Source organism: Rutidosis leptorrhynchoides, chromosome 2, assembly GCF_046630445.1.
Source record: "Rutidosis leptorrhynchoides isolate AG116_Rl617_1_P2 chromosome 2, CSIRO_AGI_Rlap_v1, whole genome shotgun sequence".
NCBI classification, from domain to species: Eukaryota; Viridiplantae; Streptophyta; class Magnoliopsida; order Asterales; family Asteraceae; genus Rutidosis; species Rutidosis leptorrhynchoides.
This window is the reverse complement of record NC_092334.1, coordinates 324,805,812-324,825,680: the sequence shown is the minus strand read 5'-3', so window position 1 is coordinate 324,825,680 and position 19,869 is coordinate 324,805,812.

The window sequence follows — 19,869 nt, the reverse complement described above, 5'->3', positions numbered from 1 at the left end:
ATAATTTATATAATTATTTAAATATTATATTATATTCTTGTGCATAGTTGACTTGTAATTTTAGATCCGTTGCGTCGCGCGTTGATAGTTGGCTCAGGTCCCGGTTCCGGTTTTTCGAACATCCTTTTGTATAATTTAATATCTTGTACTTTGCGTTTTGCGGCTCGAACTCTTGTAATTTTGAGACGTTTCTCATCAATAAATTGAACCACTTGAATTATATCTTGTACATTTGAGCTTTTTGGTCATTTGCGTCTTCAAATCATCGTTTTCTTCTTTTGTCTTCGCACTTATTTATTTAAACGAATATTACATAAAAATAGAACAATTGCAACTAAAAGCTTTACATATTGGAAGGATATTGATACTAAATATATGTTCCTTTTTAGCATTATCAGAAATTGAGTGATTCGAATAATCATAGTTCTAATTTTTATGAGGACTCACGCTCATACAAATCGTTGATTCTGAATTTTTGCTGCGGTTTGATCGATATTTCTTCATTAAATGTTTTATTCGAAGTTTTATGAAGAAGATTCAAGTGTTTTTTATGCCTGAGTTCATCAATAGATTTTTTGGAATAATATCATTTAATGAAGATGAAAGCCTGGATGAATAAGATGCATATAGCAGTTACATGGATGATTCTGATGTAAATTCGGTATATGATTCTAACTCGGTATAGCCTACAATTTAGAATTGGTTGCATTTGATACTGATTTGGCACTTGATTCTGATTATGGCAGTTTGAATACCGAATACCACATTCTGTTGTTAATGGGTTACAGATTCGAGTACAATGGTCGTATATGTTAATTTGGTACGGCAATCTGATTTGGTAAATGATTCGGTATTGGTTTATTGGTTTATGGCAATCTAATTTGGTATTTGGCAATCCGATTCATCTTGGACCGTTATTGTTTAATTGGGCCTATCAGCCTTTGCTAGCCCAACAAGCCAAATGTACCGAATCTGATGGCCCATAATATCCTTATAAGGCTTGACCGAATCACTTTGAGCCCAACAAACGAATTTAAGTTCATTTATCAGATTTTGATGGACATTTGAAATTTCAGTCCCTGACAGGTTTCAAGATTTTGCAAGGACAGTCCCATGACCGAATCTGGCTACCATTTTGACACTTTGGGCTCCTTACAGAATGACAGAATTTTCAGGGATGGTCCCTTACCGAATTTGGACCTCCAAAGCATATTTTTCCACTACTTTTAAGGCTCAGATTCACACGGCTTTTCTCATATACTTTATTTGCGATATTTTGGGGAATTGCCGAGTACATCGATCATTTTAAAGAATGAAGCTTTTCTTTCATACAAGCATCATTGTGGGGGAGATATGTAGATGGTTGATGTGCGTATGACTTCCATGCACTTAGTATGGGACTCGGTCTTAACATCATGACTTCAATAGACGTACGGTATTGGACTTGGACTTTAAAGAGATAAAATCGAAGCGTTACTTGTTTGACGAGTGAGCAAAGGAAAACTAAAGAGACCTCGACAACCTTGGGGGAGTACTGAAGACGTTAGGAACTTCGAAGGAGCCACATAAAGCTACCTTATATTGATACGAAAATATAATGATTTATGAGACGATCATGGATGTGATTAAAATCGCACTTGATTGGTTGTGCCCCATATACTTTGTGAGGGGAGTTTCCCAAGTTTTACAAGCTTACTAATAAAGGCAAGTGTCAAAGGGGAGCTAAGTGAATTCAAAGAAGATATATCTTCACTAGGGTATATCAACTTAGTCGAAAGCCGTAAGACTTTGTTAGATATCCGATAATCATGCTTAGATCACGTAGGAACCCACGAGTGCTTTGAAGGGGGAGATTCCAAGTATTCAAAGTTGTGACGACCCGAAAAATTTCGACTAATTTTGAACCAAACTCACGATACGATATCATAATTCTGATATAATAAGCAAAGTCCATTATGTTGCGTCTCAAAAACTTTGAATTTATTTTCGTACATTCATTTGACTTCGACCATTTTCGATGATTCACGAACAATAAATTTAAAATTTAATATATATATATATATATATATATATATATATATATATATATATATATATATATATATATATATATATACATGAAAAACATATTTTGTGGTAAAGCTGTTTGATTAATTAAAATGTTATATGATTTTTCATAATTGATGTTAAGATAAAATTTACTATTATATAATATTGATGTACGAGGTGATGTAATGACTTATACGTCTACTGTATGTTCTTAGAATGCTTAGAAAGAATTCATTTTAAACTATTATCATGTTTAGTATAAATTATAGCGACTACAATAATGTTATGAATTAAATTGTAATTTTAAAGCATAATTAAAAATCATCCTATGATTTACGGATTTTATATATATTATTGATATATATATTTCTCCATTATTCAACGTTAAATATATGTGTATAAAGTGTTTTGTCGTGGTCCGTCACGACTACTGCTAGTAGTCCACTTACAAAGGTGACAAGAGTGATAACTACTAATTTTGTTCACAAATATGGAAAGTAAAATAAATGTAATATAAATATATATGAGGATCTTTTGGCTGAGATATAAAACCACTTAATTTTTTTCATTCTTTCTTTGTTTTTATCAACCCAACCAAAAACCCATGTTCAACCTTGCTTCTACTAAATCGAATTCTCAAATGCAATCATAATTTTGTTTATTACCTGCTCCTAATGTCGACACCCTCATCACCTTTAAATCTTTTCTAAGTCTATCATCAAAATTCAACAAATACCAACTCACTTGTACTTTTTGTTTCCCACTATCATATTTCATTATAGATACATTTACGAGCATACAAATTAACACACCCACTCATTGTACTACCACTTGATTACTTTATGTATCAAATGAAAGCTCATCAATTCAATAACCTCACTATCTTATTTTCTTTCTTTTATAAGATCTAACCCTTTCATCACCCATTAAATTGCTATCTACTACTGCATCTTGTTCACAACCCACCATCTCCATTAAGTTACTTACTCCTTCTTGTTCCTGAATTCAAGCTCGTCAAACACCACACCTATCACTAAACTTTCCATCTTCAAACTTTGATGCTCGACATGTCTGTTTCTGATGTAACCCTCATACCACCACTGTAACACCCTATGCAAATCTCACATCGCCCACGGACATGAGTGATCATGGGATTATAAGGTAACACTCACGCTTAAATGACACAACGCGTTTTGGGACCACAGGCAGAGCAGATGTGTGAGTACGCTGCAGTTAAGCATGCTCGGGCGAGAGCACTACCAGGATGGGTGACCTCCTGGGAAAGTACTTCTCGTGTGTGGTCTCCAAGAAAAAGCCGTGCGCATGCGGGCAATGCGGACAATATTGTGGTCATGTTAAGCTGGGGTGTTACAGAATGGTATCAGAGCCACTCATGTGATGTTGGGGGTGGTGGGGAAAACCTCATCGAGGACGATGAGTCCCTGAGGGGGGTGAATGTAACACCCTAGGCAAATCCCAAATCGCCCACAGACATGAGTGATCATGGGATTATAAGGTAATACTCACGCTTAAATGACACAACGCGTTTTGGGACCACAGGCAGAGCAGATGTGTGAGTACGCTGCAGTTAAGCGTGCTTGGGCGAGAGCACTACCAGGATGGGTGACCTCCTGGGAAAGTACTTCTCGTGTATGGTCGCCAAGAAAAAGCCGTGCGCCTGCGGGCAAAGCGGACAATATTGTGGTCATGTTAAGCTGGGGTGTTACAACCACTTAATCGCCACCTTTGCCAATGGGTTTGTTGCCGAGACCAAAAAGTAAACCCTCATCAACTCACAACCACAATAACAACCAACACTTCATTATTTCTATATTTCAAATGAATCAACACATGCCATCTATTACTGTTTATGCTTAAGTGCGATCATCACCTTATTCATCAACCCTATAATCTAGCAAACCATCTAAATGTTTCTATCTTCTTTCTGTTTCAAACCGTAACAAAATTGTTATCTAGGCCACTCAAGATCATCCACAACTGCTGCAATTGCAGCTGCTAAATTTATGTTTTTAAATCACTGCTCAAACCATCTCACCTATCTCTCTCTCTCTCCCTCTCTTCCATATTTTTCTTCTTTCTTTTCGTTCTTCTTGAACTCACCCTTATCAAACCAAAGGGTTTGATGTAACTCTTCTGTTTTCTTTTTCAGTTCATCATCTTTTAGTTCACTAGTAGCTAGATCGACCAAACCTAAACCACTAAATCGTTCTTGTTTAATCAACACCATCGAGGATCTTCCAATCGAAACCCACGAAGACCACCTTCCACCTCCTTCCACCACTTCTGCTACATAACTTGTTCCTATACTATTACAAGCGTTCACCACCACCTGCTCGAACTTCTTTTATTGTTTTAATCATAATTGAAACCTTCACAACCCATTAAATCTCAAAGGTTTCTGCTGCTTCATTATTTCTATTTCTGTTAGAATCAAACACCCAGCTGCAATTACTATTGTGCTACTGCTACGCTTGTATTCCTTGCTCAAATCAACGAAACCCATTTTATATGGTTGTTCTCAGCTTTAGCTATATTCCTGATCAAGTGGACGTACCCACCATCAAACCACTTGTGCAACTTGTAATTTAATAATATGGCTGCTACAATTTGCTTTTCGTGTTACATCCTTTTTAAAAACCGTAAAACCCTGGATTGCCTTTTTGGATCGTTTTATATTTTTTGGGCCGATTAATACAGTTAACATTGGCCAAATGATTTTCTTTTGGACGAAGACATCTTGGGCCGTTTATGATTTACTATATGGGATTAGATGTTGGGCCAAAGCAAATACTTGAGATGATTATGATATTGGTGACGATTTGATGATATAAAGGATGTCGAATAATGGGTTTAAAGAAATAAATGTTTGAATTAAAACTAGAAATCATAAGCAGTGCAATGGTTTAGGAGTGTTATGGGTGAGCGAGGAGTCGGGAGTTCGAGCCCGGGCACGGGCAATTTTTTTTAGAAAAAGCTTTAAAGGTAGTTTTCAATATTATTATTATTATTATTATTATTATTATTATTATTATTATTATTATTATTATTATTATTATTACTATTATTATTATGAACATAAGAATTATTATTATTAAAAATTATTATCATTATTATTATCATCATTATTTTTATTACTAGTATTTTCATTTTTATTATTTTTACAACAAATACATATTATGCATATAAAGTTATACTTATAATAATATTACATATAATAAACATATTTTTTATATAAACATTCATATTTAACAAATGATGTATTTTTAATATAATATTAATCATATATAAATATTAATATAACTATATAAATAATAGTCATTTTTAAAGATACATACAAATTGAATATATATAATATATAATTTAAGATATAATAAATTAGTTCGATTACAAATATATGTGTTAATGAATATATAAATGATATAGGTTCGTAAATCCAAGGCCAACCCTACACTTGTTCAATGACGCCATATGTATTTTTACTACTAAATATAATTGGTGAGTTCATTTGATTCCCTTTTACTCTTTACATTTTTGGGACTGAGAATACATGCTCTACTTTTACAACTGCTTTATTAAATGCTTTTAAAATACATTTTAAACTTTGAATACATGAAATGCTTTTATAAATGTTTGACGAGATAGACACAAGCAAAACATTCCTCGAATGAATTATGTGGACGTGATAATTGCCACCATTAAATTATGTGGACGTGATAATTGCCACAATTGATATGAATATTTTTCCCCTGATTATTAGTTCTTGGTAACCTAAGAATTAGGAAACATCACTAATTTTGAGAATTAGTGCACGCCTAATTGACGCGAATCCTAAAGGTAGCTACCGGGTTTAACACCCCCACCCAGAATGTTCACTAGACGGAAGGGCTAGTGGGCGTGGTGTTTAGTACTTCGAAGTTTATATGATTATTATACAGACGAGATGTTCTGTTTTGGGGATATTATTATGCGCATTATATGTTAAGGTCGGTTACCAAGCCAAGCTATGAAAGAAACGAAAAGTGAATGTTATATATCGAGAGAATGATTTTATACACAGGTTATGTGTATGTTATTTTGTGCACAAGATATGTGTACGGTTACTAAGATTTATGAAAGATGATTTCGTACACGAGAAAGGTGTACTGTATTTAAAAGATATCGCATGTACATTACAGGTGGGTATAGGATTCGGGCCCATTTGTACCATGCAGGATTTAAATCTTGTGGTCTATCAAAATGATAAATTTTATTGTTTTATGATAAACTTATGAACTCACCAACCTTTTGGTTGACACTTTAAAGCATGTTTATTCTCAGGTATGAAAGAAATCTTCCGCTATGCATTTGCTGATTTTAAGGACATTACTTGGAGTCGATCATTGCTCTGGGATCAAATGTTGATGACTTCGTCCAGATGGATTAGGACGGGGCATTTCAGTTGGTATCAGAGCGGTGGTCTTAGCGAACCAGATCTTGCATTAGTGTGTCTAACTGATAGTTGTTTAGATGCATTAATGAGTCTGGACTTCGACCGTATCTGCATGTTAAAAGTTTTGCTTATCATTTTTGTCGGAAACCATCTGTTTATCATCCTTAGGAAATTAATTGCTTATCATTCTTAGTCTAGACACATCTTACTACAATGATTGCATGAATAGTGTATAGACAAAATTCGTATCTTAGTGTATCTGCTAATTCATATCTTAGCATATCTGTTACTGTAGACTTTGCCTGACAGCTTCCGTAGATTCCTCCGTAACTTATGGGATTTTAGTATTATATATGCATATGTAAATTATGTATTGCAGGGTACTAATCTACATCCTATAATATATTTCTTATCGAAAATCCTTCATTTGATCGTACGAGATGAATCCCTCAACCAGTTCGAGTCCCTCAGATTCTGATAGCTATTCCGATAGTTATTCCGACAGTTATTCCGACATGGATGTTCATCTAAACTCCAGAAGTAGCGTCACCAGAATGAATTCAACCAATCAACCATCCCCAATTCATCTGATGGGTTCGTAGTCCACTTAATCAATGGAGACGAGAAGAAGGAGATCCTTTCCACTAACCGAATTCACCTCTTGGTGAAGAACCTGAAGCACTTACCGACAAACGTGTTCGAAACACCATTTTCTCTCTCATTTCCAGAGTATCTCATCACGATTATATAATATACCAAATTCTAGGTCATATATATCCGCTCGTCCGAACCGAAAATCACCCCGGTGTAATAGAAGAAGTCAACGAACTTCGTGCTCGAATAATCAATTTGGAGAATATGGTGCAAAGGTTACAAACACCGGCAGCAGCACCAGCAGCATAACTAGTACCACCATCATCAACGCCAACAGTACAATTACCACCACCAATAATAACCGCATCGCAAACCTCAATTTCACAATCTGTCACACGAACATCAATGTCATACGCACCATGGATACCAAGAAATACCAACAACAATGAACGATGAAGTATTAATTCATAACTTCATTGAAGAAATATTCTGCGAAGAATATGTGGTTTCTAAAAGTTTTAAGAGATTATTTATTCTAGCTAAAACCAAAAATCAAATGAGTTTAATATCATATTGACTCATTAAATCCATAATTACCTCTGAAGAAAATATATATGTATATATATTTTCATAAAGATTGTAATTAAAAATTATTTCGTACAAACTATTAATGATGAAAATATTTTAACGGGTAGGTAACACCCGAGGAATATTCAGATTTCACATTAATAAGTTACAATGTACATTCTTCGAAGTTGATTCAACAGTCGTTTACTATCCTACTTACATCCACCGATATACAAATCCGTTCACCACAGAATAACCATATTCATCCAATTTCATATTTGGATTTTAATTTATCAGAATTCAACAAGTGGTATAATGAAGAAAACATTTGACAAAATAAAATTTGTTAGAAACAAACAAATTAACTATGAGAAATTTTGTTAAGAATCCACGCTAACTATTCCTAGCTAATTGTTCCTAGCTAACTGATTACATTTTATTTATCGCAATTTAATTATCACAATTTACATTCTCGCAATTTTATTTATCGTCATTTAATTTCTGTTATTTACTTTACGCACTTTATTTATCGTCATTTAAATTTATGTTATTTATTTTTACGCACTTTAAATATCGGGACACGTATACAAGGTTTTGACATATCATATCGACGCATATATATATATATATATATATATATATATATATATATATATATATATATATATATATATATATATATATATATATATATATATATATATATATATATATATATATATATATATATTTTGGAATAACCATAGACACTCTATATGCTGTAATGATCGAGTTCGCTATACAGGGTTGAGGTTGATTCTATAATAATATATATATACTTTGAGTTGTGATCGAGTCTGAGACATGTACACGGGTCACGATATGTATTATTTAATTCGAATATTATATATTAAACAATATATGATTTATTGAATTGCTAACTGTGGACTATCAACTAAGGACCAACATTAGACAATTAAAATGAATTAAAATATTGATTATAACATATGAAACTAGACAATTCTTCAAATTTCCCACTTGATTTCATCTTAAACCTCATTTGTATCTTGACGATTACAATCTGCGTTCAAACCTTTCACGATTCTTGAAAACACCTCAATCGAGAGGAAGTACCAACCGCACTTCGTCTACGGAAAGAAAGATTTATGCATATAGTTATACACCTGAAAAACACTCGGAACCTGAGTAAACGTTTAACACGTGTCTGTGCTAGCTCCTTTGGCATTGTTATTACCAAAAATAACATTGCAAATCTTTTCAAATTAGCCAAATTTGTCACAGCTCCAGCAAGTCAACTTTGACTTTTTAGTCGGACTAGCCTTACTAAAACCTTGATATATATGCGTGCTCTTTTATTGTTACCGGGGAACCTTTTATATTCCACCATATTACCAGCAGATGTACCAACAACCTCGTCGCTCCTTGGTTTAAATCCCTCCAACAAATCACTATATTTATCTATTGAAGTCTCATCATGTACTCATTCGCATCTTGTAACAAGAATTGCCATACCAATTACCGGGAATCAGCAAATCTGTATTGTGAGTCTCGCAACGTTTCCACATCAACAGTTATATGTATCCATATAATATTTATCTCTTAGAATTATGATCTTCCATTCTGAAATTCTGAAAAGCACCCAGTCTGCGAATTAATACTCTGAATTTTGAAAAGTTGAATGAAGCAACAAAAATTATAAACAACCTCAACAGCCAAAAGTTGATGATAAAGAATTGTATGTTGGCAAAGCTCAGAAAAAGTTTGAAACTGAAAAACTGATTGAGCAAACTACGAAGGAGTCTCTGAACAAATCACAAGGACTAAACTTGTACATTAAGAATCCTGATGATTCTGTTTCTGATGAAATCTTTAGCGAATACCTTGCTTCTGATTCCAAACTCTTGCGGACAAATTTTCTTCACCATCTTTCGATATTAGAAATTCCAAGATATCATCGTATCTTTCATTATAAATATCCTCCATATTTTTGAAGATATTTTCATAATTATTCTTATCTGAAATCATTAATCTCTTCGTGCTATCAGTGTTACATCATATAGAAACTGTTAGTTTCTATATTCTGTAAACTTTCGAGCTTAAAATATGAATGTTATTGAAGTAATGTTGGGAACTGATGCATAAGTTAGTATAATATAATGACACTTGATCAACGTGATTATATTACAGTAAGTCATGCTGAGTTTCTAATGGGACGTGATGATTCACAGATCATAACATCATCATGTGCCATGTTACATAACTCTTTCATTCTATTTAACTTCTGAACATATCAAGAAAGTATATTCTTGATAGTTCTATTCTCAGTGATTCTGGTAATTTGACAAATCAAATCGTGTGCTTTCATTCTTTCTTGTTTAGAATATTAAGTTCATTCGAAATTTCACACCTACGGATTCTGGACCATTATTTGCGAAAAGAAAACAAAAGCACGGAGCTCCGAAATAGAAGGGGGTATAAATCATAGCAAATAAGAGAGAACATTAACTGTGAATGACAATATTATAGAAGACGAAAGTAGGGACTCCAAAATATAAGAGAAAATATAAAGCCCGATAACAACAAATAAATTACAAACCGTGGATATTAATACGAATAGCAATATAAGGACATGGCAGAATTAATAATAGTATCACCCCAAAGTAATAGTAGAAGTAAACAGATTTTTCTGGTGGAAAGATTGAAAAGAAGGATGACAGAAATGAAAATTTGAAAAAATATCAAGGATTAGAACTGGACTAAGCATTTTCACAATCTTTTGGATGTATGAACTAAGAAAGAAAGTATAGGAATGGTGAGAATAATGGAACGGAGGAGTTTAATTTATAATGGAAATATCAGACAGAGTAATCAAGGCAGATCACCGTATTTAATTATAGAGATTTTAATCTCCTTATTCGCCGAAGAATCAAATCTCTCAGATTTCGAAGATTTTCTTTAAATCCCTTGAATTCCGGAATTCAATCGCGACTACGTCAAAAGTTATGGAAAATCTCCATTTCTTCATCTCGATCTTTTGTGATAGCTTCATTCATATGCTTCGATTAATCGAATCATTTTATCTATATTACACAATGATGATAAAACTCTATTTATCAACTCATATTCGTCATGAAAATATTTTTATTGTTAGCCATGACTACCTCACTCAAATTTCGGGATGAAATTTCTTTAACAAGTAGGTACTGTGACGACCCAGAAAATTTCGACTAATTTTGAACCAAACTCACGATACGATATCATAATTCTGATATAATAAGCAAAGTCCATTATGTTGCATCTCAAAAATTTTGAATTTATTTTCGTACATTCATTTGACTTCGACCATTTTTCGACGATTCACGAACAATAAATTTAAAATTTAAAATTTAATATATATATATATATATATATATATATATATATATATATATATATATATATATATATATATATATATATATATATATATATATATATATACATGAAAACATGTTTTGTGGTAAAGCTATTTGATTAATTAAAATGTTATCTGATTTTTCATAATTGATGTTAAGATAAAATTTACTATTATATAATATTGATGTACGAGGTGATGTAATGACTTATACGTCTACTGTATGTTCTTAGAATGCTTAGAAAGAATTCATTTTAAACTATTATCATGTTTAGTATAAATTATAGCGACTACAATTATGTTATGAATTAAATTGTAATTTTAAAGCATAATTAAAAATCATCCTATGATTTACGGATTATATATATATATTATTGATATATATATATATTTCTCCATGATTCAACGTTAAATATATGTGTATAAAGTGTTTTGTCGTGGTCCGTCACGACTACTGCTAGTAGTCCACTTACAAAGGTGACAAGAGTGATAACTACTAATTTTGTTCACAGATGTGGAAAGTAAAATAAATGTAATATAAATATATATGAGGATCTTTTGGCTGAGATATGAAACCACTTAATTTTTTTCATTCTTTCTTTGTTTTTATCAACACAACCAAAAACCCATGTTCAACCTTGCTTCTACTAAATCGAATTCTCAAATGCAATCACAATTTTGTTTATTACCTGCTCCAAATGTCGACACCCTCATCAACTTTAAATCTTTTTTAAGTCTATCATCAAAATTCAACAAATACCAACTCACTTGTACTTTTTGTTTCCCACTATCATATTTCATTATAGATACATTTACGTGCATAAAAATTAACACACCCACTCATTGTACTACCACTTGATTACTTTATGTATCAAATGAAAGCTCATCAATTCAATAACCTCACTATCTTATTTTCTTTCTTTTATAAGATCTAACCTTTCATCACCCATTAAATTGCTATCTACTACTGCATCTTGTTCACAACCCACCATCTCCATTAAGTTACTTACTCCTTCTTGTTCCTGAATTCAAGCTCGTCAAACACCACCACCTATCACTAAACTTTCCATCTTCAAACTTTGATGCTCGACATGTCTGTTTCTGATGTAACCCTCATACCACCACTTAATCGCCACCTTTGCCAATGGGTTTGTTGCCAAGACCAAAAAGCAAACCCTCATCAACTCATAACCACAATAACAACCAACACTTAATTCTTTCTATATTTCAAACGAATCAACACAGGCCATCTATTACTGTTTATGCTTAAGTGCGATCATCACCTTATTCTTCAACCCTATAATCTAGCAAACCATCTAAACGTTTCTATCTTCTTTCTGTTTCAAATTGTAACAAAACCGTTATCTAGGCCACTCAAGATCATCCACAACTGCTGCAATTGCAGCTGCTAAATTTATGTTTTTAAATCACTGCTCAAACCATCTCACCTATCTCTCTCTCTCCCTCTCTTCCATATTTTTCTTCTTTCTTTTCGTTCTTCTTGAACTCACCCTCATTAAACCGAAGGGTTTGATGTAACTCTTCTGTTTTCTTTTTCAGTTCATCATCTTTTAGTTCACTAGTAGCTAGATCGACCAAACCAAAACTACTAACTCGTTCTTGTTTAATCAACACCATCGAGGATCTACCAATCGAAACCCATGAAGACCACCTTCCACCTCCTTCCACCACTTCTGCTACATAACTTGTTCCTATACTATTACAAGCGTTCACCACCACCTGCTCGAACTTCTTTTATTGTTTTAATCATAATCGAAACCTTCACAACCCATTAAATCTCAAAGGTTTCTGCTGCTTCGTTATTTCTGTTTCTGTTAGAATCAAACACCCAGCTGCAATTACTATTGTGCTACTGCTACGCTTGTATTCCTTGGTCAAATCAACGAAACCCATTTAATATGGTTGTTCTCGGCTGCAGCTATATTCCTGATTAAGTGGACGTACCCACCATCAAACCACTTGTGCAACTTGTAATTTAATAATATGGCTGCTACAATTTTCTTTTCCTGTTACATCCTTTTTAAAAAACCGTAAAACCCTTGATTACCTTTTTGGATCGTTTTATATTTTTTAGGCCGATTAATACAGTTAACATTGGCCAAATGATTTTCTTTTGGACTAAGACAACTTGGGCCATTTATGATTTACTATATGGGATTAGATGTTGGGCCAAAGCAAATACTTGAGATGATTATGATATTGGTGACGATTTGATGATATAAAGGATGTCGAATAATGGGTTAAAAGAAATAAATGTTTGAATTAAAACTAGAAATCGTAAGCAGTGCAATGGTTTAGGAGTGTTATGGGTGAGCGAGGAGTCGGGAGTTCGATCCCGGGCACGGGCAATTTTTTTTAGAAAAAGCTTTAAAGGTAGTTTTCAATATTATTATTATTATAATTATTATAATAATAATAATAATTATTATTATTATTATTATTATTATTATTATTATTATTATTATTATTATTATTATTATTATTATTATTATTATTATTATTATTATTACTATTATTATTATGAACATAAGAATTATTATTATTGAAAATTATTATCATCATTATTTTTATTACTAGTATTTTTATATTTATTATTTTTACAACAAATACATATTATGCATATAAAGTTATACTTATAATAATATTACATATAATAAACATATTTTTTTATATAAACATTCATATTTAACAAATGATGTATTTTTAATATAATATTAATCATATATAAATATTAATATAACTATATAAATAATAGTCATTTTTAAAGATACATACAAATTGAATATATATAATATATAATTTAAGATATAATAAATTTGTTCAATTACAAATATATGTGTTAATATATATAAATGATATAGGTTCGTGAATCCAAGGCCAACCCTACACTTGTTCAATGACGCCATATGTATTTTTACTACAAAATACAATTGGTGAGTTCATTTGATTCCCTTTTACTCTTTACATTTTTGGGACTGAGAATACATGCGCTACCTTTACAACTGCTTTATTAAATGCTTTTCAAATACATTTTGAACTGCGAATACATGAAATGCTTTTATAAATATTTGACGAGATAGACACAAGCAAACCATTCCTCGAATGAATTATGTGGATGTGATAATTGCCACCATTAAATTATGTGGACTGATAATTGCCACAATTGATATGAATATTTTCCCCTGATTATTATTTCTTGGTAACATAAGAATTAGGGAACATCACTAATTTTGAGAATTAGTGCACGCCTAATTGACGCGAATCCTAAAGGTAGCTACCGGGTTTAACACCCCCACCCAGAATGTTCACTAGACGGAAGGGCTAGTGGGCGTGGTGTTTAGTACTTCGAAGTTTATATGATTATTATACAGACGAGATGTTCTGTTTTGGGGATATTATTATGCCCATTATATGTTAAGGTCGGTTACCAAGCCAAGCTATGAAAGAAACGAAAAGTGAATGTTATATATCGAGAGAATGATTTTATACACATGTTATGTGTATGTTATTTTGTGCACAAGATATGTGTACAGTTACTAAGATTTATGAAAGATGATTTCGTACACGAGAAAGGTGTACTGTATTTAAAAGATATCGCATGTACATTACAGGTGGGTATAGGATTTGGGCCCATTTATACCATGCAGGATTTAAATCTTGTGGTCTATCAAAATGATAAATTTTATTGTTTTATGATAAACTTATGAACTCACCAAACTTTTGGTTGACACTTTAAAGCATGTTTATTCTCAGGTATGAAAGAAATCTTTCGCTGTGCATTTGCTCATTTTAAGGACATTACTTGGAGTCGATCATCGCTCTGGGATCAAATGTTGATGACTTCATCCAGATGGATTAGGATGGGCATTTCAGAAGTGTCCTTCCAAAAATATGAAGTGATGCATTGATAAATGTCAAGTGTATGCGCATTTTTGCTGTGCATTCTCAAGGACCATTGAAGGTAGAAGAATTCTAACATTCAAGATCTACTTCAACAGCCATGCAAGATTCGTGAGGGGAGCTAGTTAGCAATAGCGTGGTTCTTCATGTAATTTTGTATATATTTTCTTTGGAGTATTCGTTTGGAAGTATGTTTACCTCATGAGGGGAGATTGTTAGAACACTAGAAATGAGTCAATCATACTCCCAAGAGGTCCTTTAGGTGAGGGCTATATAAAGGACCTAGAAGCTCTATAGTTAGCTAAGTTTAGCCACTGTTATGTAAAGAGTTTAAGAGAGCCGTGGAAAGTCAATCTTGACCGATTGACTTTCTCTCTCAATCTGAATGGTTAATAGTTCACATTCAAGTAATATTCATATGCAAGGGTCCTATCAGGATTGTTCAGCCATTCTCTTAAATACTTTTTCCTGAAAAACTAGGGGATACCAGGCGATTTACCCTTCCTTGTTCTATCTACCAATCTGGTACTATTTATTCTCTCGCTGACCTTGGTGCCAGCATCAATCTCATGCCCTCACTACAAGAAAACTGCGTTCTTAGGACCCTTCGTCTGGGACCCCTACGAAAAAGCGTCCTAAGCAACTAAAAATTGGGACGGGGTAATTCTTAGGGTCCCATAAGATATATGCAAAAGTAGTGGTGTCCTAAGCTAATAAAGTGGGGTCCTAAGAATAGGACACATCATTTTTGGGTCATATTATTGACACGCTTATAAATCTTTGTCCTAAAATGCTGTTTAATATGACACACAATTTGTTGGGGTCTTATTTTTTTATAGGAGACTTCGAAAGTGAGTCGCATGGTGTCATAATATCTATATGATAGGACACATAATTTTTTGGTCCTATTATCAAAGGTGTTCATAGGACACCTGATATATTCATAGGACACTTTATTTGTGAAGTTTTATTATAATGCACCGTGTTGGGTCACTTTTATAACAAGGTCACAAAAATAGGAGGCTTGGGTATTTGAGGTCCTAATTATCATATAACTATATAGGACTCTTAAATTTGTGGTTGCATAAAAATGTACTTAATAGGACACTATCTTGTTGGGGTCTCATAATGATCAACCAGCAAGATAATAAGGTCACAAAAATATGACGCTTGGGTATTTGAGGTCCTAACTATCATATGACTATTAGGACCCTTAAATTTGTAGTTGCATAAAAATGTACTTAGTAGGACACTATCTTGTTGGTGTCTCATAATAATCAACCAACAAGATAATAAGGTCACAAAAATAGGACGCTTGGGTATTTAAGGTCCTAACTATCATATAACTATATATAGGACATATTAGGACCGTTACTAAACTCGTATTATTTAACTTTTGTTACACAAATGATTAAAGTATTATATAAGTTAACTTCCATTAAATATTCAAAGCATTGATAGCGTAGTGGCTTGTGTGATATTATTTCAATTGATTGACCTGGGTTCAAATCCATTTTATGTCCTTTTTTGTTTCAAAAATTAAAAATGTATAACAGATCAGACTTTCATTGGGCCAGATTTAATGGATTCATTTTTTATTATGGGACTTTCAGCTGGGAATTGTAGTTGGGTCAGATTTAATGGATTCAATTTTTATTATCGGAATTTCAGCTGGGAATTGTAGTTGGGTCATATTAAATGGATTCATTTTTTAAAACCGAAAACTATTATATTAACTTCATGAGATACAAAACAATATAGGTAACAATTAACATCATTAGATCAACAAAGCCAGTTATGTTTACAATCCATTGAGCTAACGTTACATCGATCTAATATCATCTACAAGATGGTCGAACCTTGCATAAGATGATCCACCTCTGCCTACACATTTTCCACTCGCATTTTTCAACTTCTTTACATCTCTTATCGATTTCTCAACAACATTTCTATCCAATACACCCTTAACAATTCCTTGAATAAACATGGTTGTCGATCATTGTTAACATACCAACGAAAATTTGTTTCAACGGTATCAAGCCTCAGTATGGAAGGGCCCGCGATTAGTTTCCAAGCAACCCGGGTTCAATTCCTGGGGACGAAAGGTTTTCTCTCCAATTTCCTGCGATTAGTTGCCAAGCAACCTAGGTCCCGCTATTAGTTGCCAAGCAACCCGGGTAGGAGTTTCCTTCTAGTGTGTATGGGTGCAAATGATGAGGGTCGTTGAAATAAATGATCTGTTGATGCAAATTCGCCGTTCAAAAAAAAAAAATAGTTAAAACATAGTCCAAAAAACATGATTGTTTCTTTTGCAGAATAAACAATGAATGTGTAAAATTTTTATGTTTCTTAATGAGCTCCCAAACCAACATTAATGCAGAAATAGGTTACACAAGATGAACTAATTAAGAAATGCTTGTGATTCTTTCAATGCGTATTCATTGTATATTCAGTTTACGTGATTGCAAAGTAACTCACCCAAACAATAGTTAATGATGTATTAAATGATGTTAGTTAATGACCCCTTTTCACATTTTTTTTTTATTTTTTGGCAAAATAACGATAACATATAACAAGTCTTTTCATCAATCGATGAAAAAGACAAACAAAAATACAATCGGTCCTAATGCAAACCAAGGCTCGGAAGCAGAAAACGTTCGCTAAAATTAAACAAAGAGCCTAAGCTAACTAGCCCCGAGCCTTGAACAATCATAACACTAAAGCGCATGCGAGTACACATTTACTTGGGATAGATATATCAGCATTGAATTCTGCAGTTAAGAAAATAAATGAATACGAGTAGTTGAATTCAATTCTGCACTGAATTGAATTCTGCAGTATGTAGACAATACATAAACAAACAAAATAAATGGAATCCTTCCTTTTAATGTAGTTAAACTTTGAATCAGAATAAAGTGTTCTCCATCATCTCTAAGTATAGAACAAACAAAACAAATGGACTAATGGCCGGTGATAATTTTAAGCAACAAGCCAACAACAAATTGCCGACCAACATACAAGTAAAAGAGCAGCTAGTCAACAACAAACGTTAAAAATGAATCACCTTTTTGGGTGTTCTTTTTTTTCTGTTAACATAAAGAACATAAATTCGTTCAGATCCATTGATTGGTTCATTATAAAATGTACTAAATAAAAACTATGTTGTGATGATAAACCCTAAGCAAAAGGGAAGCATTCCAGATAATACGAAGGAAAAATGGACGCAAATAAAATGATCATATGATTAATAGATATTACTACTAATATTTAAATTAAATGAGTAAACTTTATACAAAATCTAAAAAATACTAACATAAATCTAGTTATAGGCAAACAGTTTGCAAAAACACCCAACTCATAGGCCCAAAAACACGACATGCATTCTGGTATCGCGATTTCAAACCCATGGAATTGTGGAAAATAACCATCGTGGTCAGAGATAGGGCACGGCGTTGCCACGTCATCAAAAGGGTGGCGGTTAATTATCCATAATTGACGCAGCAAGTCAAAAACCTTTATTCTCACCACAACCACCAACTCCAGCACTGGTGGGAATGTTTCATTCAAAATTTGTAAACCAACATGCTTTGCCTCTATTTGGTGGGAGGCAAACATAATCAAACCATAAACATAAACAGCCTCTTTAAGTTGGCTGTTCGAAGCTCGTTTTAAAAAATCAAGCCCTAACTCGGTGTATTTACCGTCAAAATAACCTATCAAACCAAAGCAAAAAATCCCATTAGGGTTTCCAAAAACCGTACAAAGATGGAAAAGATAAATCAATTTACGGTTTCCCCAAGGTGATAGTCTCCGCCGATCTAAGGAAAGTCTTTTTAATACCAAAGGATCTTTAAAAAGCTTCAAAAAGCTTTTGCAAACTAACTGAAGTATGAATAACTGGTCGGATGAATTCTGGCCAACTTGAGATAAAATTTCCACATGCATATCTTGTGGAAGAGTTTCGAGAATGTTCGCTTGAGTAACTTCCATTTTTTTAACTAAAAGATAAAAAGGATGACAAGTTTTTGTGTTTGGAGTACTTGAGAGAGAGGTTTCTGTAGATGAAGATGATGAGAAAATACAACAGAGAGAAAATATGCAACTTTCTTTCTGCCATTAAAGTTGATTTTTGGTGAAAGTGAATCGACGGCTTAACACGTGTGCATTTAATGATGATTTTATTTAAGTATAAAATTTCATTCTAATTTTATTTCAATTACTATTTATTTCAATTACTTTGGATGAGGGCCATTAGATCATACTCAATGATATATTTGCCAATTTATGAGATATATCATATATAGATTCAAAGTTAATTTTTTGAATTTAAATTTCATGATTTAATCTCTACTAATCTTAAGTAATTTGGATTGACTTCAATATCTTTCAAACTTTAACTAAATATCAATAAATAAATTGACTAATTAATTAAAAGACCTTAGCTTGATTATAAATACACAGTAAATTTTAATTCAAAACATAAATAGAAATAATACATATATTAACTGTAAACACTTTTGTTACTTCGTATATTTTTGTTTTAAAGAAGACACTTTTGTTTTAGATTTTATCTTTAAAAACATTCAAATTACTTCTTCCACCACAAACTGTGCAATAAATAATTTTACTGTACAACTCAATATGTATATATTTGGTGGAAACAGCATTTGTAAATTGTACAGAGTACTGTGCAACGGTCTATTTTTTGTTTAACGGATACATTTGCAGTTTATACATATATACACACACCATATACATAAACAAAACACTTCAAAATAAAAAACACACACTTCACACACGCATCTTCAAAAATGGTGACAATTCCCCTGATGATCGTCTCGTTCGATGTTTATTACGGTAGTGGATTCGACTACGAATCCAAATTTTATGATTA